Source organism: Arvicola amphibius, chromosome 15 (assembly GCF_903992535.2).
Source record: "Arvicola amphibius chromosome 15, mArvAmp1.2, whole genome shotgun sequence".
Lineage (NCBI taxonomy): Eukaryota > Metazoa > Chordata > Mammalia > Rodentia > Cricetidae > Arvicola > Arvicola amphibius.
The window spans coordinates 36,129,505-36,155,068 of record NC_052061.1 but is presented as its reverse complement, the minus strand read 5'-3'; the positions used below and the strand labels follow the sequence as shown (position 1 = coordinate 36,155,068).

Sequence of the window (25,564 nt, the reverse complement as noted above, 5' to 3'; positions counted from 1 at the left end):
AATAAAGAAAAACCTAAATGAAGAAAATAGCAACGCAGAGAGGGTTTAAGGTTCGATTTTCCTTTGGGTGTTCAGTTTCTCTTGGGGGGTGGGTGTGGGTTTGCGAGGCAAAAGCGATATGCAGCTGAGGTTAGTGTCCAACTCATCATAATCCCTCTGCCTCAGCCTCTTACAGGTAGACGCTGCCACCACAGCTGCCTCAAAAGCTCTTCTTAAGAAGACATACTTTCTTTTGTTGTTCGCTGTGGTAAACACTTAATCTTGGCCCCTAAGCTGCTTTAATAATCTCCTAAGTGGAAGACTTAGGCTACCTTTGCCTTGCTCTTCGACTTGAAAATCTTCTTTTGTGGAAACTTCAAAGTGAATTTGGCATGTTTCTTCCATAAACCCTACTCAGAGTGGTCTGAACTATGCTAGCATTATAATGTTCTAGTTTTATTCTGTATTGTCATATATCGTCATAGGGTTAACATGCATAGATGTGCAGAAGGATAGGAGGGTCTGAATTCCATAAGCATTCTGTTTTTGAACCAGTAGCTCTGGGTTGGAATGCATGTTTTGGGTGTAGTAGATTTTCTAATTTGTAAGATGGCATCATATGGCAGAATCCAGTGTGGAAGACAGTTATAGTTTCTGAATCTTATCTCTCTCTCTCTCTCTCTCTCTCTCTCTCTCTGTTTTTCTCTTCCTTCCTTCCTTCCTTCCTTCCTTCCTTCCTTCCTTCCTTCCTTCCTTCCTTCCTTCTTTCCTTCCTTCCTTCTTTTATGTTGTTATTGATTTTTCAAGACTGGGTTTTTCTATGTAGCCTGGTTATTCCTGGAACTTGCTCTGTAGACCACGCTGGCATCGAACTCAGAGAGACCCTCCAGCTTCTGCCTCCCAAATGCTGGGATTAAAGGTGTGCATTGTTACTGCCGGGCGAGTCTTGACTCTATTTGTAAATTAGATTAGCTACTAAGACTCAAGAGATTGCTTAGAGGGTTAGGTTGTCCATATGAACAACTGGATACCAATATTTAATAAAGAAACGTGATCATACCCTTGACGTCCCTTCTTTCCGGTCACTTGCTAAGATCCAGAAATTCAAGGTCAAAATAGTACAGCTAGGTGTACCCAGTTAAACGTCTGTAAAGTATTTTGAAATCCTTGCATGAAAAACGAATGCCTAAGGAAAAGGGTGCAACTTCCTGTTTATGACACGGAAGTCTCAAACCTAGGATTTGTGCTCAGTTCCCCGTCTTTGGCATTCAGTTTAGTGCTGTGTTTTGTTCACATCCAGGACGGCTTTGTTGCCAATCTACTGGAAAGGTTTTCTTCTAGGTAGGTCACCTTTCCTTTAAATGGGCCAAGATATCAAGGATCTCTAGGTTCACATGGAAAAGACTTTTGTCACAAGTTAGCAATTATTTATCAGGCCAGGAACTGTCTCGTTAATACTTTCGTTGGCTCAGGTCATTAGTTTATTCAATCATAGATTGAAAGCCTATTCTGGAAGAGTTTTTTTGGCTGTCATTTGTCTAGATTCTCTTTTCCCACGGGAGGGAACGGAACGTTGGCGAGATTAAGCACAAGGGAGGTGCTGTGCTTGGGAATCCATTCTTCTTCATCTTCTGCCTGTTTTCGTAAAAGTTTTGTGAAGATACAATAAAACCATAGACTGCAAGACCACTTGGACCACTTGGACCACTTGGAGCTTCTAAAGTTGAACAGAAAGCTAAGGACTCACGGTGACGGGAGCGACTTAGGAATTCTTTAGGACTAAACCCTGGCAGGGTGTCCTGCGTTTCCACCTGCCTCTCCCTCCCACTTCTCCAGCCACCTTGCCTAGCTCCGCCCCCTCAGGTGGCCCCACCGGTTCCCGGTAGCTCAGCTTCCTTCCCCAACCCCCGCCGCCGCCGAGCGGAACCAAAGCGCTCTGACTCTGGGGGCGGCCGGACCTTTCTAGCTGAGACTCCTCGCAGCGGTGACTCGGCAGCCGCGTCTAGCGTCATCAGTGACAGCCCCGACCCTTGCTACGCTTTGCGTCGCTCTGCCAGGCGCAGTCGCCTCCTCCTTGGCAAATAGTCCTCGGCAGGGTCCGAGTTTTCGGGTCATCCGAGGTGGGAAACAGGAAAGGCTGCAGTTCAAGGGACGGGGAGTCGACGAGGAGAGGGAGCCGAAGGGCGACGTCTTCTCGGGGGCGCGCGAAGTGAGTTAGAAACTCCCTCCCTGCCCGGGATCCCTCCGCCTGCGGTAGCGGTGCTGAGGCCGAGGGAGCCGCCATTTTGGATGTTCGGTTCCTGCTGCCACTGCTGCCGCCGCCCCCGAAGCTGCTGGTTTCACTCGAGGTTTCGGGCCGGTGAGTGTCACTCGCGGCACTGAGAGCAGGTTGTGTCTTTGGCTCCGCTGCGGCTGCGAGCGTTTGCCTGGGAGCCTCCTGTCAGTCCCAGGGGCCCGGTCTCGGGCCGTGGGGGGTGAGGAGGACCCAGGTTGGGTCAGGTGGGACCGGGGCGCCCCCGGGCTTGCTCGGACTTCCTGAGGGCCGACGCTCGGAGGCTGCTGAGCGGGAGCTTCGGCGCGCGGCCGCTTTGCCTGCGGTGGTGTTGTCCAGCCGGTGCAGGCCGCCTTGAACCCATTGACTTTTCCAGGCTGCGATCCTCCTTTGAAAGCCCGTTTAGGGAGCCTAGGATTCAGCGGGCCGGGCCCCACCCCCGCGTGTCCTCTCTGAGCCACGTCTCCGCGTTCTTGTTTGGTGGCCTCGGGTCAAAGCTGGGAACTCTGGGCATTTCCACATGCAGGGGCAATGTTACCTGTCCCTGCGGTGCCGGCCGCTCAGAACCGGACATCGGCCTCGTCTCCCTCTAACCTTCCAAGTAACTTCTGGACCTAAATTTTCCGCTCCCCCCTTTCCTTTAAAAAAACAAAAAAACCAACCAAACACAAAAACTTACCTGCGACTGCTCTGCTACCCCTCCTCTACAACTCTTGGTTCTGCAGACCTCAGTTTCTTGTAATTCTCCGCATCTTCCTCATTGCCCGGAACTGTGGGTTATGCTTCCCAGTTCGGGCTTGATGTTGGAGAGCCGTCCAACTACCAAGGGTGTAGGTTCGGCAGTAAATGGGCTTAAAGCAGGCGGAGCGGCTAGTTGGGAAGGAGCTGTCAAAATACTTTCTAGATTTCCTTTCTGCCTTGGACGCTGAGCTTCTGGGCACCTATTGATACTCCCCCCCCCCCCCCTTTTTCTTTTCTTTTGGCGTTATGTGTTGAGCACGGAAATCAGTCCTTGGAGAATGTTAATCTGACGTAGGTAGAAAGGAAAATAGCTTTTTTGGTTCCTATAGGGATTAGTTAACAGAAGAGCGAGCTGAATGATCTCTTAGTGACTTCACTTCTCAGGTGTTTGTATAGTAATGATCTCTGCTGACTTCATATGTTGACTTTTCTCAGGGTAGTTAGATTTTTAAGCATCCATTTTCACCGTTGCCTGTAGTGTTTGCCCACTAGTATATACCTCTTCAGTTTTGATCTGAAACCTGTGGATCCTCGGAAGTACTGATAGCCTCGTTACTTTAGTTCTGTTTTTAATGTCTGTTTGCAGTCCAGCGTGCTTTAATAAAAAGAATTTAACAATATTTCACTGATTAGTTCCTACATTTCAGGTTACGTGAGTGTGGTTGAGTCACCCCTATTTTATCTCAGCCTAGGTTTTCTACATTTGCAAAAGAGATATAATTTCTTTGAGTTCAGTTAAGTAACTCAAAACCTAACTTGAACGGAGTCAAATCTTCCTCCCTCCCTCCTCCCTCCCTCCCCCTCCCTCCCTCCCCTCCCTCCCCCCCTTTGGCTTTTCGAGACAGGTTTTCCCTGTGTAACAGTCCTAGCTGTCCTGGAACTAGCTCTTGTAGACCAGGCTGGCCTCGAACTCACAGGGATTCACCTGCCTCTGCCTCCCGAGTGCTGGGATTAAAGGCATGCTCCACCACCGCCAGGCCCGAGTCTATTTTCTTGGTACTCGTAAACTTTATATTGATGCTTATTTTTAAAAATTTTTGAAGAATTATTTATTTATGTGTATGAGTGTCTTGCCTGCATGTATGTATGTACACCATGTGCATGACTGGTGCCGGTGGAAGTCAGAAGAGGGTATTCGGATCCCGTGGAAGTGGAGTTATAGGCAGTTGTGAGCTGCTATGTGGGTGCTGGAAACTGAATCCATGTTCTCTACAAGTTAAGTGCTCTTAGCCGCTGGGCCGTCTCCCCGGCCCTCTGATGCTTTATTATTAAGCTTTTGAAATGAGACTGCAGGAAGAATTTTTACAGGTCATACAATGTCAAAGAGGACAGTATTTTCAGTGTAAATATTCTGTGCACTTATTTAAGAGACTCCTTCAGAGCCATGCTAATTACTGTTAGATATGAGTTCCGTGAGTATGTTGCTCTGCAGTTGTTCAGTTTTCTTTTGCTTTAAAAAGAACTCAGCATCTCCATGTACTTTACTACTGAAATGGTCTGTTTTGAGTTCACTTTTGAAAATGTATTGAAAGAGCTATCAAAAATTTAACTCATTTCATGTTATGGTATAACATACTGGACTTTAAATGCCATTCTTAGATGGTTTACAGTTTACCTGGGGAAAGTATACCTTTGCCAAACAGATATTAGCAAAGTTCTGTTCTGTGTGTCATTGATCAGTACATATATAAATGACTACCCCCATCTTGGCTGTTGAGAATTGCACTAGAAATAACATTTGTGTTTAGTAAACTTCCATTTATTTCCTTCCTTCCTTCTTCCCTACTGTACCCCCCACCCCCTTTTGAAACATGATTTTGCTGACTTGCTCAGGCTGGCTTTAACTTGTGATCCTCCTGCCTTTGCTGAGTAGCTGGGATGAACAGGTCTGTGCCATCAGTCCTGAACCAGCTTTGGTTTTTGAGATATGTCGCTCATGTTGGCCTGGAACTTGGATGCCTCCTTATCTCTCCAGTGCTGGGAATGCAGGTATTTGTCACTTCAGGGCAACTTTCTGTTGTGAAGTTACCTGTTTTTTGATCTAGGCTGTTTACTGATAGCAATTATACAATCTAAGGGTGAATTTTAGAATGAAACTATAAAGTATAGAAATTACCAGTAATGCCTTGCTGATATTTAACCCAAAATTATTTTTAAAAAGCCAACTAGTGGGATTGCTAGCCTAGCATAACTTAAAGCTACAGGTTCTACCTCCCAGAAAGTCAAAACCAAAAAGCTTTAAATTAACCAGTATATAAAGAAGATAAAAAACCCAAGTAGTTTTAAATGAATTATTAAAAACTCTTTATGCAAATATAAAAGGTCAAATGAGTTCTTCTAGTACTTTTTCTTTTAATTTAAAAAGTTGATTTGGAATTTATGTGCCAAGACATTTCAAAATGCTTAATCTTGCCAGGCAGAGGTGGCACATGCCTTAGCCCCAGCACTTGGGAGGCAGAGGCAGGTGGATCTCCTTGAGTTCGAGGCCAGCCTGGTCTACAGAGTGAGTTCCAGGACTACACAGAGAAACCCTGTCTCAAAAAACAAAAACTTAATCCCTTTATTTGATAGGAACATTTGTTTGTTTGTTTTTTTGTTTTTCAAGACAGGGTTTCTCTGTAGTGTTGGAGCCTGTCCTGGAACTAGCTCTCATGGACCAGGCTGGCCTCGTACTGCCTGCCTCTGCTTCCTGAGTGCTGGGATTAAAGGCATGTGCCACCACTGCCTGGCAGCATCATAAAATTTTGTGTATGTAGTAGGATATAACTGATCAAAGCTTCAAAACTTGCCGTTAGTTTCCAGCCCTGGGGAGGTAGAGGTAGGCAAATCTTTGAGTTTCAGGCCAGCCTGGTCTACAGAGTGAGTTGCAGTACAGTCTGGACTACACCGAGAAACCCTGTCTTGAAAAACCAACCAATCAACCAACCAACCAACCAACCAACCAACCAAATAAACAAACGAAAAAACTCCTAAAACTTGAAAACTCTTAGATTGTAACTGAAGGAATGTAAACATAAAGCTTTTATGGGTGCTGGAGAGATGACTAACTGGGTAAGAGCACTGGCTGTTCTTCCAGAAGATCAAGGTTAGGTTCCCAGCACCCACTTGGAGGCTTACAGCTATCAGTGACTCCAGGTTCATGGATCTGACTCTTCCTGGCCTCTAGGGAGATCCAGGCATGTGCTGGTACCAAAAAACAAACAAACAAACAAAAACAAACTTTTTTTTTTGGAGACAGGGTTTCCTTGTATAACCCTGACTGTCCTCAAGTACCTCTGTAGACCAGGCCAACCTCGATCTCAAGACTTCCCACTGCCTCAGCCTCCTTCCTAGGATCAAGGTGTCACCACATCTGGCCTGCATTTTAACCTTTATTGCTTTATGAATTGTTTTTAGTTCTTGATTTTTGGCTTTTTAAAAAATCTTCATTACCTTTTTCTATTTTATATTTATATTTTTTTATTTATCGCTTTATATTTTAAATTTTTAATTATTTTGTGTATATGTATGCATATGTATGCCATGTGAAAGTGTGGAGGCCAGAAGACTACTTAAAATGTAAACAAAATTGTGTATTATGTGTGTTGGTTTTTTACCTGCATAATTGATGTCTGTGCAGCATATGTATGCTTGGTGCCCATGGATGTCCTAGATTGAGTTATATAGATAGTTGTGAGCCACTATGTGGGTGCAGAAAATCAAACCAGGGTCTTCTGCAAGGGCAGCCAACTTAACTTCTGAGCCATCTCTCCATGCTCCACAGGGCAATTTTTGAGAGTTCTTGCTTTCTATCTTGTTGAAGCAGTCTCTCTGTCTCTGCCTTTTGTCTTGGGGTTACAGATGTGCAAACATGCTTTTTACATAGGTTCTGAAGAGTGAGCTCAGGTCATCCTGCTTGGCAAGTGCTTTACCTGCTGAGCAATCTCCCTGGTCCTTTATTTATTTATTTATTTATTTATTTATTTATTTATTTATTTTATTTTTTTTTTGTTTTTTTTTCGAGACAAGGTTTCCTTGTAGTTTCTAGAGCCTGTCCTGGAACTAGCTCTTGTAGACCAGGCTGGCCTCAAACTCTGAGATCCTCCTGCCTCTGCCTCCCGAGTGCTGGGATTAAAGGCGTGTGCCACCACCGCCCGGCCCTTTATTTGTTTTTGAGACAGCCTCTTACTGTGTGTCCCAGGGTGGCCTTAACCCCATAAACTTTCTCTTTCAGCCTCCCTACACCTCAGTTTACAAGCTTTTGTTTTCAAGCTTTAACCTACTCAGCTTTTTTGCTTAGCCAGGTTATTTTAAGTAGTAAGCAATTTTAGAACTATGAGACCATGTAAAGCTCGGCATGGTACTGTTCCCTGTAATCTAGCATTCAGGAAGCAGAGGTATGAAGATCATTGCAAATTTTAGGCCCGCCTAATCTGCATAGCAAATTCCATGCCAGCCAGGGTTAGCTTCTCATAGCCAGACCCCATATCTAACCATAACAACAGCTACCACAATAGAACATAGAGGTTATATAAATTCATATTTTTTGACTTGTATGTTTTGAAACTCTTGTTTGTCAATAGTAGGATTTTTCATAATAGGGGTGTGCACATGCAAATGTGTGTGTGTGTGTATGTGTATATAGAAATTTCGTTTTGCTGGACAGTGGTGGTGCACACCTTTAATCCTAGCATTTGGGAGGCAGAGACAGGTGGATCGCTGTGAGTTTAAGGCCAACCTGGTTTACAGAGCGAGTTCCAGGACAGACTCCAAAGCTACAGAGAAAAACTCTGTCTCCAAAAGCCAAAATTAAAAAAAAAAAAAAATCATTTCAATGAAAGCAGGGAAGAGAAAATTAAAAGGGATGTCATTTCTACCTTGAAAATACCTGCAAGCTGCTTTTTCTTCTTTGAAGGAATAATACAAAATACTTAATTTGGCATGAGTTTTGGTTACTAGGGATGTGAAAGTATGAAAGTTTTAGAAATTAGGAAAACAACAATCCACTTGCCAAAGTTGTATCAGCATTAGCTAGCACTTTAGTGTCAAAGCTAGGGTGAGGTGATTCACATGAAAAATGCTTTTTCACTAAGTACTTGGAAGTTTAGCCCTTAAAAAAAAAGCGTATTGAGACTATTGGAAAATAAAATTAATAAGTTAAAAGCATTGCCATTGAAGATTAATAAGTTAAGAAGAAAATTGTTTTTTTTTTAAGATGTAAAAGATATATGTGGCCACTGTACTTGTGAATAATTAAAGGCATCCTAGAGGCAAGCAGCAGTTTTCCCCCTTTTCTGTTGCCAGCACACAGTGGTCACTTTTGCTTGATAGGCAGTTGTCTTGCTAATTCCAGCTTGTTGATTATCTTTCCCTGTGCTCCTGCTTTTCTGAGCATCCCAAGCTTTACAAAAACCTGTCACACTTTGAGGCTGGTAGTACTGACTCCTGATAGTAACAGATATGAGAGCCTTTGCGTTAAATTAAGATTGCACAGAGAGCTTGGTGAGATGGCTCAGCAGTTAAGAGGACATCATATAGTAGAGACTGATCCACGTTTGTTCCCAGCACCCACACCAGGTGGCTCACAACCATCTGTAACTCCAAGTCCAAGGGATTTGGACACTCTTTTTTGGGCCTCCATGGGCAACTGCACTTACACGTACATATACCCACACAGATGTACACCTACATACATAATTAAAAATAAAAAGACTTGAAAGAAGATTATCATAAATAGGCTGGGTATGGTGGCACATGGCATTAAACTTAGTAATTGGAGAGGCAAGGAGACCTTTAAACTTGAGACTAGCCTGGTCTACAGAGTGAGTTCCAGGGTAGCCAAGGCTACACATTGAGAGCACATCTCAAAAAAGATAGATGTTCTGTATTATTAGTTGTAAAAAAGGATCCCAGCTGTGTGTTTTCAGCCTAAGTTAGGGAAGACATTTTTAATTCCCACTGTTAAGACATTGCAGTTTTGAGTCTGGCATGGTGGCACACGCTTTTAATCCCAGAACTTGGGAGTCTCAGGCAACCTGGTCTACAGAGAAAGTTCCAGGAGATCCAGGGCTACTTAGAGAAACCCTGTCTTGAAACCGAAAATAAAAATAAATTTCAGTTTCAAGCTAAAGAAAAGGAAGATAAGCTAATACTTAAATTCCTTTAAAAAATCTTCATGAAAGGCTTCTTACATGTTTTGAAGTATTTGAAAATATGTTTAAAAATATAAATACTGATCTGAGATGATTGGAGAAAACTAACTGAAAATAATCAAGTATACTGTTTAGAGTTATTTGAATCTGTGGTTTTGATATGATTGTTCAGGGCAAGAACCTTTCCTGGGAATACTAACAAACATGTTTTCAAAAATTATTATTTATTTGTGCGCACATGTACTTGTGTGTAGACAGCTCATGTAGTGGTCAGACCATTTGAGGAAGTCAGTCACTTCTCTCTTTCTACCATGTGGGTCCCAGAGCTCAAACTCAGGTTGTTAGACTGAGTGGTAGCACCTTAACCTGCTGAGCTGTCGTGATAGACATATATATTTGACAGTTTTAAAATGTGTTTTTTTCTACCAGTGGAACATGGATCCGTATTTTGCTTAAAATTTTTCCCATGGAGGTATTTAAGACAGTAGAATGAGGAAGTAGCTTATTTTTATTTTATTTATTTTTTTAAAAACTCATCTATGTATTTTTTTATGTATAAGTGCTTTGTCTGCATGTATGCATGCATGCCAGAAGAAGACACCAGATCCTATTATGGATGATTGTGAGCATCCATGTGGTTGTTAGGATGGAATTGAACCAGAACCTCTGGAAGAGCAGCCAGTGCTTCTTAACCCTCTGAGCCATCTCTCCAGTCCCCTTATTTTTATTTATTTATTTATTTTCTGCTGCTTGGTTGTACTATTTTCCCCCACAACACTCTGAACTTTTGCTGTTTTCTTGATTACTTCCTTTTCCCCCTCTAGACAAGGTCTCACAATATAGTTCTTGGAGCTCACTACGTTAGGAGTCAGGCTGACCTTGAACTCAAAGAGACCTTCTGCCTCTTCCAGGTGCTGGGATTGAGGCATTCAACACTGATAGCTGGGTCTTCATATTTATTTTTGACGTTAGAGAGTCAGCTATGCCAGGACTAAAGGAATCATTCTTTCCTCAATTAATTTATGTCACTTGTTATGTTTTTACATTTCTATTATGTTGTTTTGTTTCTTCCCTTAATATCTTTGCTTTGGTTTCCCCCCATTTTTAGTTAATTTTTTTGTGAGTGCGTGCATGCATGTGTGTTGTGTAGATCAGAGGACAATTTGCAGGACTCAGCTCTCTCTTTTTACCATGTAGGTCCCAGGGATTGACTCAGGTCGTCATACTGGTCACCAAGTGCCCCTACCTGCCGAATCATCTTGCTGACCCTATTTTGCTGTCTTGAAACTTAAAAGGCATAATAGCTTTATATAAAACTTTTATTTATTTATTTATTTGGTTAGGAAAAGCTATTACTGTGCTTTTTCATCTTGGCTACTCTTTTTTTTTCTTTGATTTTTTTTTTTTTTTTTTTTTTTTAAGACAGGCTTTCTCTGTATATCCCTGGCTGTCCTGGAACTCACAGAGATAGTCTGCCTCTGCATTTTGAGTCCTGGGAGTAAGGTGTGAGCCACCACCCAGCATCTTTGGCTATTCCTAAGCATTCATTATCTGTAGATTAAAGTAATTTGGAATTTGGAAAACCAAATAAAGTTACAGTGCTTGGAGTTGCATTATAGTCATACATTAATTTTGGAGACTTGACATTTGTTCAGGGTGATAGTTTGTTTTCTCTTTTTTAATAAATATTTCTGGGTTTTATAATTTTGTTCATATAGTTCCTTTGCTTTCTTACTGAATTTATTCTAGGTGTTTATTTCAACACTCTCGTGACTTTTCTGTGCATTTCTAATAAGTTAATCAGAAATGGGTTAAAATGATATTATACTATATTTTTCTGAGGACAACTTTCTCTTTCTTTATATCCAGATATAACAGAATTTGGATTCAGATGAATTTGCTAGGGGAAATTTACATTATTTTAATTTATTTTGCTTTTTCGAGACAGGGTTTCTCTGTGTAGTCCTGGCTTTCCTGGAACCAACCTCTGTAGACCAGGCTGGCCTTGAACTCAGCTGAATGCTGGGATTAAAGATGTGTGCCACCAGTTCCAGCTTGAAAAACTTATTAAATAACTTTAATATTTCTTTCATCCTATAAGAAAATACCCTTCTGTAAGTCTATGGGATGAATGACATCTTACTAAGGTTAAAAGTTTAATGATTTTGTTATATTCATGGTTCTTGTTAACTTGCTTTAATTAAAAAGCAAATTCTAGGCTTGGAGTGGTGTCCTATGCCTTTACTCCTAGTATTCTAGAGGTAAAGACAGGCAGATACCTACATGGTGAGACTTTGTCTTTGAGAAAAGAAGAAAAAAAGAAAAAAAGGCATAGTTAAGGCTTTGCTTAGATAGTTTGATGACACTTAATTGCTCATTTTTTTAATAACATTAAGGTGGGACAGGTAAAAGTTGCTTCTTAGTTTATCAGTGTTTAAGTATAAAATTTGTTACTTAACTGGTTTACTTATTGCTCTCTAATTGACATTTGTTGCTGTTCATGCATCTTCTTGCTATTTGGTTGTTTGGTAGTATGCTTGCATTTACATGTCTGCTTTAGATGTTCAGTTTGTTGCATTTTGGTATGAATAGTTAAACATAGAAAAGGATTGCTGTGGCAATTAAGGAAGAATTGAACTTAAGACCTCTTAGAGGGATGCCAGCTGACTGCCCTACACAGGTGTGGTGGTATTTCTGTGTAGTTACACATTCTACCACGTACTTCTTTGCTTTGAAGAGTTAGAAATTCCATTTAAGTAGTTTACCTAAGGATGATTCAAGCCAGACTGACAAGTGAGAGTTAGATTTACAGTACTGTAAACTCTCAGGGAACTGTGTTCTTTATTTGAACTTCTCATGTCTGTTTTCCTCAGGAACTTGAGACAGTGATTAATAATTGGGAAGTTGTATGTTGAACTGGAAACTACAGCATATAAAGTTAGTGTTGCATTTAAATTATGTGAAACCTGATATAATAACTAGCCCTCTGCCTCAAAGATAATTTCCTATTTATTATTTTTATATTTTATTTATTATTATGTATTCAGGTGTCTTGCCATTTATGTGTGCCATTTGCATGTCTGGTATATGCTGAGGCAAGGAGAGGGACCACTCCCTTGGAACTGGAGTTACTGATTGTTGTGAAGTGACAAGTGGGTGCTGGGAATCTACCTGGGTCTTTGGGGCATGAATTTTTTATTTTAAGATTTATTTATTATGTATACAGTGTTCTGTATGCCTGAAGGCCAGAAGAAGAGGGCACCAGATCTCATTGCAGATGGTTGTGAGCCATCATGTGGTTGCTGGGTGTTGAACTCAGGATCTTTGGAAAAGCAACCAGTGCTCTTAACTGCTGAGCCATCTCTCCAGCCTCTGAATTTTTTTAAGTTTTAATTTTTATTGCTTTTTATGAGTATGAATGTGTATCTGTGTGAATGCATTCCATGTGTATGCAGATTTCTGAGGAGGTTGGAATCTGATCCCTTGGAGCTAGAATTAAAAGTCAGTTGTGAGTCACCTGATATGGGTACTGGAAACCAAACTAAAATAAGCAGCAGTGCTCACTGAGCTATTTTCGAGCTCATGTTTTTTCATTATTACACTCACTCACGCACTCACTCACTCACTCACTCACTCATTTGTTTGTGTGTGTGTGTGTGTGTGTGTGTGTGTGTGTGTGTGTCGGGGGTTGGTGGTGAATACCTGTCATGGAGCGCATGTGGATGTCAGAGCTGTTAACTTTGGAGAGTTGGATCTTTTCTCCCACATTGTGGGTTCCAGGAATCAAACTCAGGTTTTAGGCTTGTCAGTAAGCACCTTTTATTGGGCTGAGAGCCATCTTGCTGACCCAGTAATCCTACTTTTATGAACACATCACAAATCTTCATGTTATGGAAATAAGTACACATCCTTTCCATGTTCTTACCTCACTCCTATTGCCTAAAAAAGCACTAAGACACTGAATGCATTAGATGTACAATTCTGATTTTTTTTTTTTTGAGCCAGTGGTTCAAGTAGCCCAGGCTTGTAGTGATGAGACGAGCAGGCCTGCTTTTCATCCCGCCCGGCTCCCACACGGCTAGCTTTACACCCGAATAACACACAAATAGTATTCATTTAAAACATTGCCTGGCCTATTATATCTAGCCTCTTCTTGGCTAACTCTCATATTTTGATTAACCCATTTCTATTAATGTGTGGTAGCACCACGAGGTGGTGGCTTACCGGGAGGATCTTAGCCTACATCCGTCTCGGGTCGGAGAATCATGGCGACTGACTCACTTCCCTTCTTCCCAAAATTCTGTTCTGTTTACTCCTGCCTACCTAATTTTCTGTCCTATCAAAGGGTCAAGGCAGTTTCTTTATTAACCAATGAAAATCAACACAAAACAGAAGACCCTCCCACATCACAGGCTTGCTTTGCACTTTCTTTTAATTTTAATTTTATTTTATGTGTTTGAGTATTTTTCCTTGCATAAATATATCTTTGTATACTATGTGTGTGCCTGGTGCCTGAGTAGGTCAAAAGAAGGCAATAGACAGATCGGAGTGACAGAGTGAGCTGCCATGTTGATATGTCTGAACCATGGTTCTTTGGAAAAGCATTCAGTGTTCTTAACCACTGAGCCATGTCCTCGCAGCCCCTGACATTTGAGTTTCTGATCCTCCTGGTCTACATCCTAAATGTTCAGACATGATTCTGCCCCATGCCTTGTTTGTATGGTGCTGGGGATTGAACTCAGGACTTTGTTCATGCAAGTGTTCTACTAGCTGAGCTCAATTCCCCGCCAACCCCCCCCCCTGTGTGTGTGTGTGTGTGTGTGTGTGTGTGTGTGTGTGTGCTGTCTGTCTGTCTGTCTTGCTCCTAGACCTGGCTGGAGTTCATGCTTGTGCCAACATACTGAGCTCAGTCCCCATTCTTAGTTTAAACTGGGCTAGGTAGCTTGCTTTTTCTTTTTAATATTAATTACACTTTGTCACACATGCACATAGCACATGCAGAAGACCACTCTTACCCTCTCCCAGCAAGAGGAAATGGTTAATGGTTTAAGCAAGAAATATTTATTTAATCATTCTTAGTGTTCATCTCCAGTCATATTATTTTATATTTATAAATGCATTAATTTAGTTATACTTATGGAACAAAAATCTGAGCTGGGCAGTGGTGGCACACGCCTTTAATCCCAGCACTGGGAGGCAGAGGCAGGCAGATCGCTGAGTTCAAGGCCAGCCTGCTCTACAGAGCAGTTCTAGGACAGCCAGAGCTACACAGAGAAACTCTGTCTCCAAAACAAAAACAAAACAAAACAAAACAAAAACCAAAGAAACAAATTCTGGCATGGGGGTTTTGTATAGCAGGTAAGTAAAAGTATAGATCATATGGATACAAGAGGGAATATATGGAAAATTTTGCCTAGTTAATTTAGTTTCTTAGTTCTCGGCCATACAATCGATGACTGGATATTATGCAGTAATAAGTGGTAAAGGAAACTACAGTCTCATTTTTTTAAGATTTATTTATTTATTAAGTATACAGTGGTCTGCCTGAATATGTCCCTGCAGGCCAGAAGAGGGCAGTATATTTCATTACAGATGGTTGTGAAGCCACCATGTGGTTGCTGGGAATTGAACTCAGGACCTTTGGAAGTGAAACCAGTTCTCTTAACCTCTGAAGCCATCTCTCCAGCCCCTACAGTCTCTTTCTTTACTCAAATCTTTTTTAGTGTTTAGGCAAGAATTATTCAAGTAAAGTCCTCATGTTGGATAGAAAAGGGGTGATTTTAATGTCGAAAGTTGGCTTTTAATTTAGATTTTTTTTTTAAGACTTAGAATTCAAATGCCTTTAGGATGAGGGAACAAATAACCTTGTAGCCATAGAAGCTTCAAGCCTTTTAGTTTTGTGTTCTTGACTCTTGGCTGTCAATGGGCTCAGAGCTCCGTCAGCAGGTAGTGAGTTCTGATGTGGGAAGAAAGTTTATCTGGGGCCAGGAACTGGGCTGAAGTCCTGGCTGCTCTTTTCTGAAGCCAAGCAGGCCAGGACACCTTCACTTCATGTGCTTTGGAAGGACAAATACGTATTCTTTAGATAAGACTATTTTAGTATTTCAGATTCAATAAAAACAGTATTTATTATACTTCAGAGGTGAGGGAGAGATAAGGGTGAACTTACAAGGACATAGCCTTAGGGATCTTATCCTGGAGTGAGAAAGTAAGCATCCATGGGTATCAAAAAAAGAAAGGAGGTGATCTGGCTTGAGAATAGTGTTGATTGACTTGTTTCTGTCATTTGGGTGATGATTTTAGGAGAATCATACAGAAAATTGCTAACTTTTTTCTGAGTTGTTTATCAGTAATTTAATATCTGCTGGGTATTTTTTTAAGATTTATTTATTCATTCATTCATTCATTCATTTTTTTTGGTTTTTCAAGACAGGGTTTCTCTGTAGCTTTGGAGCCTGTCTTGGAACTAGTTCTTGTAGACCTTGAACTCACAGAGATCCACCTGCGTCTGCCTCCCAAGTGCTGGGATTAATGGTGTGTGCCACAACTGCCCAGCTGAGGATTTAGTTTATTTTATGTGTATGGGTGTTTTGCCTGCATGTGTATCTGTACCACATGCATGCAGAAGGGGACCTTAGATTTCTTGGATCTGGGGTTACTAGTTGTAACTGCCTATATGGTTGCTGGGAATTGAGCTTGGGTGCCTCTGTTAACCATTTAGCCATCTCTCCAGCCTCCCCTCCTGCCCACTCCCCATTTTGGTAATTTAAATTACTCTTTGACATTTAAAAATACCTCATATAGTTTAATCTCTAAAGCCCAATTTTACTTAGCTATTTGAACAGAACATTGTCTAAATGGTTTTGTGTATGTGTAATCCTAGCACATGGGTAGGAGGAATTTTAGTTCTAGGCTAATCTGGGGTTCAGAATGAGACTCTGTTTCACAAAAAAAATTTTTTTTCCTAAAATGAATCTTACCAGGTTGAGGATGTAGTGCTTGCCTAGTATTCAGGGGACCCTAAATGTGATTTTCCAACACTGTACAAACTGGTGATGTTGGACACAGGAGAATCAGGAGTTTAGCAAAGGTAGGCTTAGGACCTTAGAAAGTCATCTAAATGCTTTTGTTAGCATACTAACTAGATAACCTCAACTCTTCCTCCCTCTCCCTTTTTCTTTTACCCTTCACTTCCTCCCCCCTCCTGGTATGTCTGTGTGTGATCTTCTGGTGTGAGGCTTATCTTACTGTTCTCCTCCTTACTCCTTTGGGGGCAAGATCTCTTCCTGAACCTGGAGCTCAGTCACTGTCTTTTTGTTTAGGCTGTTGGCCAACAACCCCAGATTTTTCACCCTGTCTTTGCTGTCTCTAACCTTTACAATTCCCAGTGCTGGGGTAACAGTCATGAGTGCCGTCTGGAGCTTTTGGGTGTTGAGATCTGAGATTCTGGTCCTCAGCTTGCAAGTGCTCTTCCCTGGTGCCCTAGTTAGGGGTTTCTATCACTGTGACAAGCACCATGACCCAAAAAGCAAGTTGGGAGGAAGGGGTTTATTTGGCTAACACTTCTATATTGCTGTTTATCCTCAAAAGGAAGTCAGGACAGAATCCACACACAGGGCAGGAACCTGGAGGCAGAGCTGATGAGAGAGGGGGTGCTGCTTACCAGCTTGCTTACCCTAGCTTGCTCAGCCTGCTTTCTTATAGAAACCAGATCAGCCTAGGGATGGAAACACCATAATGGGCTGGGACCTCTCCCAACATCTCTAAAAAGAAAAGCCCTACGGCTGGATCTTACGGAGGTATTTTTCATTTGAGGTTTCTTTCATTTATTTTGTGTTTCAAGTTGATATAAGACTAGCCTGCACACCTGATAAGCCATCTCTCTAGCACCTTTTGTGTTCTTTTGGTATTTTTGATTGAACCCAGGGTCTTGTATATACTAGGCAATATGCTGTGTATCATCAAGCTTACAACCCTTTGTGGTCTTTTATACTTTGTAAAATAAAGGCTACCCCTCTGTGGTCTTTAAGTACTCTGTAAAATAAAGCTTGGTGTGGTAGTACAGACCCTAATTCCGGTGTGTAATGCATGTGTGTGTATGTGTGTGTGTGTCTGGGGAGGGGGGGAGAGGGGAGGCAGGAGGATCAGGAGTTAAAAGTCAGCAACTATATAGCCTGTTGGAGTCAGCCATGGCCACATGAAATCTTTCCTTAAAAAAAAACTAAAGTAACAACAACACAACAAATTTTTCAACAATATAACCAGATACTTTATATTTTCCAGATAATGTAGTCACAGTACTTATTACATGAATTAGATGTATTTGTATTTAGATTTTTTATTTCGGGACCGGAGGTTAATTTCAGGGCCTTTCTCATGTCATGCAAGCACAGTATCAACAGAACTTTCTCCCCCCACCCCCTGAGTTCAGTTTTAAGTATGAAATTTTCAGACAGAAAACATGGTGAGCAATAATACATACTTGTTTTGTTTTAGTTTTTCAAGACGAACAGGATTTTTCGTGTAACGGCTATGGCAGTCCCGGAACTCACTCTGTCTTGAACTCACAGATACTCCTGCCTGTGCCTTCTGAGTGCTTGGGTTTAAAGGCATGTGCCATCACTACTCAGCATAATAATAAATATTAACTTACCCATTATCTAAGAGAGAAAATGTTAGCAAAGACCCGGTATCTCATTCTGTCCCTCCTTGTATTCCCTTCCCTTATAAGATGGGCCATGTGTTTGAATTGATCTTTATCTTTCCATGAATATAGGTAACCACACTGTTTTGCACTGTTCTAATCGTTAAAGAAAACGATTTTAAAAAACCAAAAAAAAAAAAAAAATACAAGCAGTGATTTCCTAACATAGTCCAGGATGGCTTTAAACTCTGTTGGTCCTTGGTTCCAGATTCCTGAGTGCTAGGATTACAGTCGAGGGCCACCATCGAGAGCTAGAATATTTTTTGTTTGTTTGTTTTTATTTTTCGAGACAGGGTTTATCTGTGGCTTTGGTGTCTTGGAACTTGTTCTGTAGACCAGACGTGGCCTCGAAACTTTAAGAGATCTGCCTCCCTCTGTCTGGCTCCAGAATGCTGGGATTAAAGGTATGCGCCACCACCACCCAACTAGAATATGTTCTTTAATGTGTTTTTTAAAAATATATGTTATATTGAATTCTTGCAGTGACCCTTTGAGATAGGCACTTTCTCCACATTTTGCAGATGAGGAAACTGAAGATGTCAAAGTTTAAGTCATTTATTCAAGGTCAGACAGCTATTAAGTGATGGAGCTAGGAATCAACCCAGGTAATCGACCCCAAGTTTATCACTTATAGCTCTCAGTTTATAGTTCCTTGTCTCCAAGTTTGAAATTAAAATTAGCAACAAGAAAACAAAGAAACACTGAAAAACAAGCAGGTTTTTATGATCCTTTCAATGTTTAAAATATCTGACCCAAGTAGGCATGAATTTGTTGGTTACTATTTCTTTCATTTTGATATAACCAACTGACTTCTTTTTTTTGCTGCAAAAATAATGTTAGTAATTAAGGTGCTGTGCCAGATAGACACAGTGGGTAAATCAACATGCGTAGTCTATATCCTTCATTATCTTTACAAAATGGGAAAAACTCTGAGTTCTGTAAAAAGCCATTTCATTAAAGAAAAAAGACTCAAATATACTAAATTATTTTGGCCATGACAAAATTTACTTATTCATGATTAAAATTTTTCTTCTTTTTGTCACTGATTAGTTTTGTTTCTTTTTATTATATGGACTGAACTTAAATTCTGTTATCCTCACTAGACTTTTGAGTTCTTTCAGAGTCTGATAGCCAGTGCCCTCCTCAATCCCCAGTCTTTCGGTCCTCCCTCCTAGAATGCTGGGATTGCAGGTATCTAGCTTCACCTTTGAGTTCTTAAGAATAAATGTATTGACCATTCTGGGCCCAGATATTATTGGAATATCTGCCATAAAAAAGAGTGAGTGATTGGCACTTTTTTGGTATAAATTGTTTTCTTAATAACTTTATCATAAGATAGGGAGCTCATTGATCGAACAAGGAGGAAAAAATATGTTTATGAAACTGATTTTGATTTCATGTTTTTATTACACAACCCATCCCCCACTACTTTGAACTGGATCTGTATTTTGGTTTTGGGTTTTTTTTTGGGGGGGGGGCAAGATTTCTCTCTGTAACAGCCCTGGCTGCCCTGAAACTCATGGGTGTAGACCAGGCCTGGCCTATACCTCACAGAGATCCATCTGCCTCTGCCTCCTGAACACTGGGATTAAGTGTTTACCACCATCAAATACTCGAATACATTTTTAAAAGAGACTATTCTATGTCCTTATTTTTAAGTTGGTGGGCACAGGCTTAGTCATGTCATTAGGCTTGCCCTAGGTGGCTTGACTGACAATGCTAATTGATGATTTGGCTTCTGTTTTATTATTTTGGCTGTAGAGTTTCTTCACATCTGTTCTCTAATAGAAAAGCATATTCCGCTTACAGGGTCCATGTCTGAGGAGTACACATTTAAAGGTTTGACATGTTACAACTCCTGCATCTGAGGGATATGTTATGATACTTAAGAGTATGCTTTTAAGGGCTTGAGAACTTTATGTTATCTTTCCCATTTCTACTTGTCATTCAGAATCTCTTTCAAAATCCAAGGTTAATTTACAGCAAGAAGACTAGGGCAGTCAGGTGAAGAAGTTGGCTGAATAGCTCCATTTCTGGTCCTTAGTAGTTGTCCTTCTTTGTAATTTATTTTATTTTAGTTGCTGTTACTTCCAGTGTTTTATTGCCATAGAATGCTTCACTCTCTTTAGCACTTTGGCCAAATAAAGGCACATTCCTTACTGTTTTCCTTTGTAGTAGTAGACTTGGCTAGAATTTTCAGAACAGGCTTATTTACATAGTTAAAGAAAAATACTGTTTATATTTGCTGTTTCTCACATATTTAAAGCATTATATCCCCTTTTAATTTTATTTTACCTGTTTAGAAGTTTAAAAGGGGTTTAACTTAATAGGCAACTTTCTTTTTATTTGAATGTTCAGAGGATACTGTTTTTCAGTCAACCACTCAGAAACTTCTTTTTTTTTTTTTTTTTTTTTTTTTTGGTTTTTCGAGACAGGGTTTCCCTGTAGTTTCTAGAGCCTGTCCTGGAGCTAGCTCTTGTAGACCAGGCTGGCCTCGAGCTCACAGAGATCCGCCTGCCTCTGCCTCCCAAGTGCTGGGATTAAAGGCCGTGGCGCCACCACCGCCCGGGCCAGAAACTTCTTTGTAGACAACTTGACACCCTCAGGTTCAGATCAGTTGAGACTTTCTCTAGTCTACATCTCTGATAGACCCAGTCTGATGGCACAAAAAATGCTTGCTTTTAAGTGAGACCACGTCGGCAATCATCTTTTATCTAAAAGCTTAGTGAATTTGATTAATTACTTAAAAATTCAAGATTTATTTAATTTTATATGTATGAGTGTTTTGATTGCATGTATGTTGTATGTATGTGTACCATGTATGTGGCAGGTGCCTATGGATGCCAGAAGAGGCTATCAGATCCCCCAGAACTGGAGTTGCAGACAAATTGCGTGCTGCTACCTGGATGCTGGGACTCAAACTTGGGTCCTCTGCAAGAGTAACATGTGCTCTTACTCATTGTGCCATCTCTTTCCAGCTCCCTAATTATTTGTGATGAGGGCCTTATTATATTGTAAAGAATAGTGATCCTTCCTGTTGAGCCAACCTAGTTGCTCAGAGTATAAGGTCTTACATTTTTTTATTTGTTATTTATTGTTATTGACTGATTTTTTTCTTTAAAGACAGTATTGCTATGTAACTCTAGGGCTGTCTTAATTCACCATCTTCTGCTTTATTTAAGCCTTTCTAGTGCTGGGATTACAGGTGTATACTGTTTTGTTTTCTCTTTCTTTTGATTTAATTGATTTCTATTCTTTATTTGTTTTAAATTGTGAGTGTGTGTTTGCATGCACATCATTGAATGTATGCATGCTGGAACAAGAGTTGATTCTTTCTTTCCACCATGTGGATCCCAGGGATTCAACTCAGGCTTGCAACAAGCTGAGCCATCACTGTAGGCTGAGTTTGTTTGTTGGGACCTCGATTAGCTCTCTTCTGCCAGCCACTTTCAAATATCTACTCAGAGACTTATTATTGATTATTAATTATAAATGCTCAGGCTTATTACGAACTAGCTCTTACAACTTTAATATAGAAATTTATTTAAATTTATTTTATTTTTTAATTATATAACTAACCCTTTATATTAATATACACTCTGCCATGGTATATTTCCTCTTTCATTTTGCATCTCTTGTGTTTCTCTCTGCTGGCAATCTCTCTGCGTGCCCTTCTTCCCAGCGTTCTCAACTCTGCCCCCACAGTCCCGCCTAGCCTATTGGCCAATCAGCTTTTTAGTAACAATGAGAGCAACACATTTTCACAGTGTGCAGGGGATTATTCCACAGCACATAACCTAACCCCTTACTGGTTTGTTTGTTTCTTTTTTATTTTATTTTTTTTTAGGAACTATGGAAAAAGATCCCTGAAACATTTTTTTGGTTTATTTTACCCCTTTTCTTAGGAATTTAGAGTAGAAGTTTAGATTAATAGAGACTCATTTTTTTCTTACGTAAGCAGTTAGTGCTGTAGATTTCTCTCTACGACAGTGGTTCTCAACCTTCTAATTCTGCGACCCTTTAATCCAGCTCCTCATATTGTGATGACCACCAACAGCAAGATTATTTTCATTTCTACTTTATAACTGTAATTTTGCTACTGTTATGAATCTTAATGTAAATATCTGTTGTGTTTTCCGATGTTTTCTTTGGTGACCCCTGTGAAAGAGTCGTTCGACTCCGCAAATGGGTTTCAGCCCACAGGTTGAGAGCTGCTGCTTTAAGTACTGCTTCAGTGTGTGTGTTAACGTTTCTGTTTAATTCTGCATGTTTTCTAATTTTCTGGGATAACTCTTGTGGGTTTTTTTTTTTTTTTTTTTTTTTTTTCAGACAGGGTTTCTCTGTGTAGCTTTGGAGCCTGTCCTGTAACTAGCTCTGTAGATCAGGCTGGCCTCTAATTCACATTTGCCTGCCTTTGCTTCCTGAGTGCTGTGATTAAAGGTGTGATTAAAGGTGTATACCACCACCACCACCTGGCTACTGGAATAACTCTTAACAGCTGTTATTGATTACTAGTTTAGTTTTCTTGTTTTCAGCTTTCATACTCTTGATTTCTACTTGATTCTTTTTTTAATATTTATTTAGTTATTATGTATACAATATTCTGTCTGTGTGTCTGCCTGCAGGCCAGAAGAGAGCACCAGACCCCATTACAGATGGTTGTGAGCCACCATGTGGTTGCCGGGAATTGAACTCAGGACCTGTGGAAGAGCAGGCAATGCTCTTAACCACTGAGCCATCTCTCCAGCCCCTCTACTTAATTCTTTTGTGATTCAGGACATGGTCTCTCTTTGTGATTATTCTATAAAATTGAAAAATATCTGTTGTATATTGTTACCAGTTTGAGGCGTCTCTAATTCTGGTTAGTTCTGATAGATTGAATGGTGGTGTTTCTAATTGGTTTTTTGTCTACTGTAGAGTTTAAGGGTAGCATGATGCAGTTTTCTAATTGGGGTTTGTTTTTTTTGGTATATCTGTTAGTTTTGTGTTTGTGGGTTCTTTCCCCTCCCCCCACTTCCCTGAAACAGAGGTCTCTATGTAATCGTGGCTGACCTGAAAACTTGCTATGTATATAGATCAGGCCAAACTGCACAGAGATCTTCCTACCCTCTGCCTCCTGAGTGCTGGAATTAGATGCATACAACTCCACATCAGGCCTTTTCGTTATATATTTTTTAGGTAAATTGTTTAGGTGTATTTTAACTATTTTAACATTAAGATTGTGCTTTTCTGTCTTTCTCCACTGGAGGAGAGAGAAGAGGGAAGAGAATGACCTACTTATTATTAATGGTCTTGGGATCATACCATTAGTCAGGGGAAAAATTCATTGCTCTCCCCCAGTTTTCATGTGCCCTTGCCTGCCTCTGGCTGCTGTGCTTGTGCCGTAACCACCACTACTGCAGTCCTGTGTAGGAGTGAGGGTGGAGAAGGAGGAAGGGAATAAAGCTGAACGCCAGAGGTAATTTCCCCTTTGGTATTGGTCCTCCTTTTCATGGAGTGCCTCAACTCTCCAGTGAGCACTTCTGGTTTGTCTGCTGTCAAGTCCAGACTGGACAGTGCTGGAGGGAAAGTGAAAACCTGTCCACCAAGTTCATTGGACTTGAAGTCATGCGTCTTCAGTCTGCTCACTGTCACTGCAATATGAAAGTCCTCAGGACACTGTGTAATGCTTTTTGTTTAGTATCTATAGATGTGTTTAGAGTGTGCGTTCTCAACCGTCCTAATGCTGGTGACCCTTTAATACAGTTCCTCATGTTGTGGGGAAATCCCAACTATAAATTATTTTGTTGCTACTACTCCATAACGTTAATGATGCTAGTGTTATGAATCAAATTAAATATCTGAATATGCAGGATATCTAGTAATGTGATCACCGTGAAAGGGTCATTGATGACCCCCCCAGAGGGGTTGTGACTCACAGGGTTGGGAATGGTGGTTTAGAGGGACAGAATGGCTGTGCTTATTCAGCTTCCCTGGATCCAGAATGTGTTTAGTTTTGATTTTAGAATATGTTTGTTCAAATTTGACCATTCCCTCTTTGTGTGTGTGTGGGCAAGGGGCGGGGCAGGGGGCGGGACATGTGTATCATGATGTGCTAGCGGAGCTCAGAGTCCATTCTCTTTGTAGCAAAAGGGTTCCAGGGATTGAATTCCGGTACCAGGTGTGGGGGCAAGTACTTTTACCAGATGAACCATTCCACTGGCCTTGTGCCCAATTTTTTGCCATCTGAGTTAATTTTGTTTTCAATTTGTGCCTGTTAGATATTATATATAAAGATCTCAATTAATGTAGTGAGTTTTAACAGCTTAGGGAAAAATGACCTTTTTTTTTTTTTTGTAAGCTGTAGACCGCCTAGTATTTGGCAGACTGCAGAATCGCAGAGTGATTCAAACAGGTACTAATTTTGTGTTCTTGTACGTGGTTGCGTATAGATGCCAGGACCATAAATTTGTTTCCATAAAAACCTATTGGCATTTAAAATTATATTTTGCTCTGGCTTCTTCTACTCTCTGTCTAGGTCTTGTAGTGCTGGTACTCTTTCCTGCTCTTCTCAGAGTTTTCTTTCCATGCACCAGCTAAGGACTTCTTTCCTCCCTGACTTTTATTTGCAGTCTCCTAGATAGGGTGGCCCCATTGAGAGGTCCAGGACTGCTGTCTGAGACCCACCCTGGGAAGAGGCCAGATTCAGTCATGACTTCAGTTTCTCTAAAGGGGCAGGTAGGGTTACCTCTTCGGAGGGGCCAGTGATGGTACAGGGACTGTAGAAACTCCTCCTTAATCCTGCCTGGATGCTGTCTGTGAGGGTAAGGATTCACACTTCAGCCCAGATATTAATTCCTTCTGGTGAAAAGCTTTGAAATCAGATCCCTAGATTTTCATGGTAGAAATGAGTTATAGCCCCCAAATTTTAGCCCATCTCCTAAAAGTTTAAAAGGGTTCTTCTTCAGAGGAGGGAATGTTACAGTAAAGAATAGACTCTACCACTGGGTGAAGACATGCCTCTCTACGGTTAACCCAGCTGGGCAGGCCAGTCACCTGGTCTCAGGTATCCTAGTCTGGCTTTGAACTGACTTTTCCGGAGTGCTTAGATTATAGGTGTGCAATACTATATATGATTTATGCAGTGCTGGGAATTGAGCCCAGGCCTTCTTGTGTGCCAGGCAAACACTCTTACCAACTCCATTATATCTTTACCTGGAAGCTTTGTGATTTCCCAAAAGGTTTTGATTATGAAAATGTCATGTACACAAAATCAGAACACTGTACATTAATGTATTCAGCAACAATCACATTTTGCCCTCTTCTTAATTTTTTCACACCAGTTTTTTTTTTTTGGTTGTTTGTTTCCCTCGTTTGTTCGGTTCGTTTTTGTTGTTGTTTCTTTTCCTGGAGTACTTTAAAATAAATTGCTAGTAGTTGTATCATTTCATATGTAGGGTAATTTCATTTTGAAGTATAAAGAGAACTAGTTCCAGGACAGCCCTCCAAAGCCACGAGAAAACCCCTGTTCTCGAAAAAAAACCAAAAAAAAAAAAAAAAAAAAAAAAAAAAAAAAGAGAACTCAAATACTGGAGATCTAAGACTGGTTCAGGTCTTATCCCTGTCACCTGTTTCGTTTGTGATCTTAACAAATTGCAGAGTTTTTTGAAAGTAAGTTTCTTCATAGGCAAAAATAGGGGATCATGATTTTCTTCCTTAACTACAAAGTGGTCTAAGGAGGGCTTGGGATGTAGTTCA

At 40.8% G+C, this 25,564-nt stretch overlaps 1 protein-coding gene across 1 annotated transcript in view; it reads left to right on the top strand.

Moving 5' to 3' along the window:
- Positions 1 to 1,978: 1,978 nt before the first annotated feature.
- Positions 1,979 to 25,564, top strand: part of Ap1g1 (adaptor related protein complex 1 subunit gamma 1) — an 81,430-nt gene continuing 57,844 nt past the window's right edge. Inside the window, 1 exon segment of the mRNA XM_042054205.1 lies at positions 1,979 to 2,338. The gene's annotated coding sequence lies outside the window, so the exon portion shown is untranslated.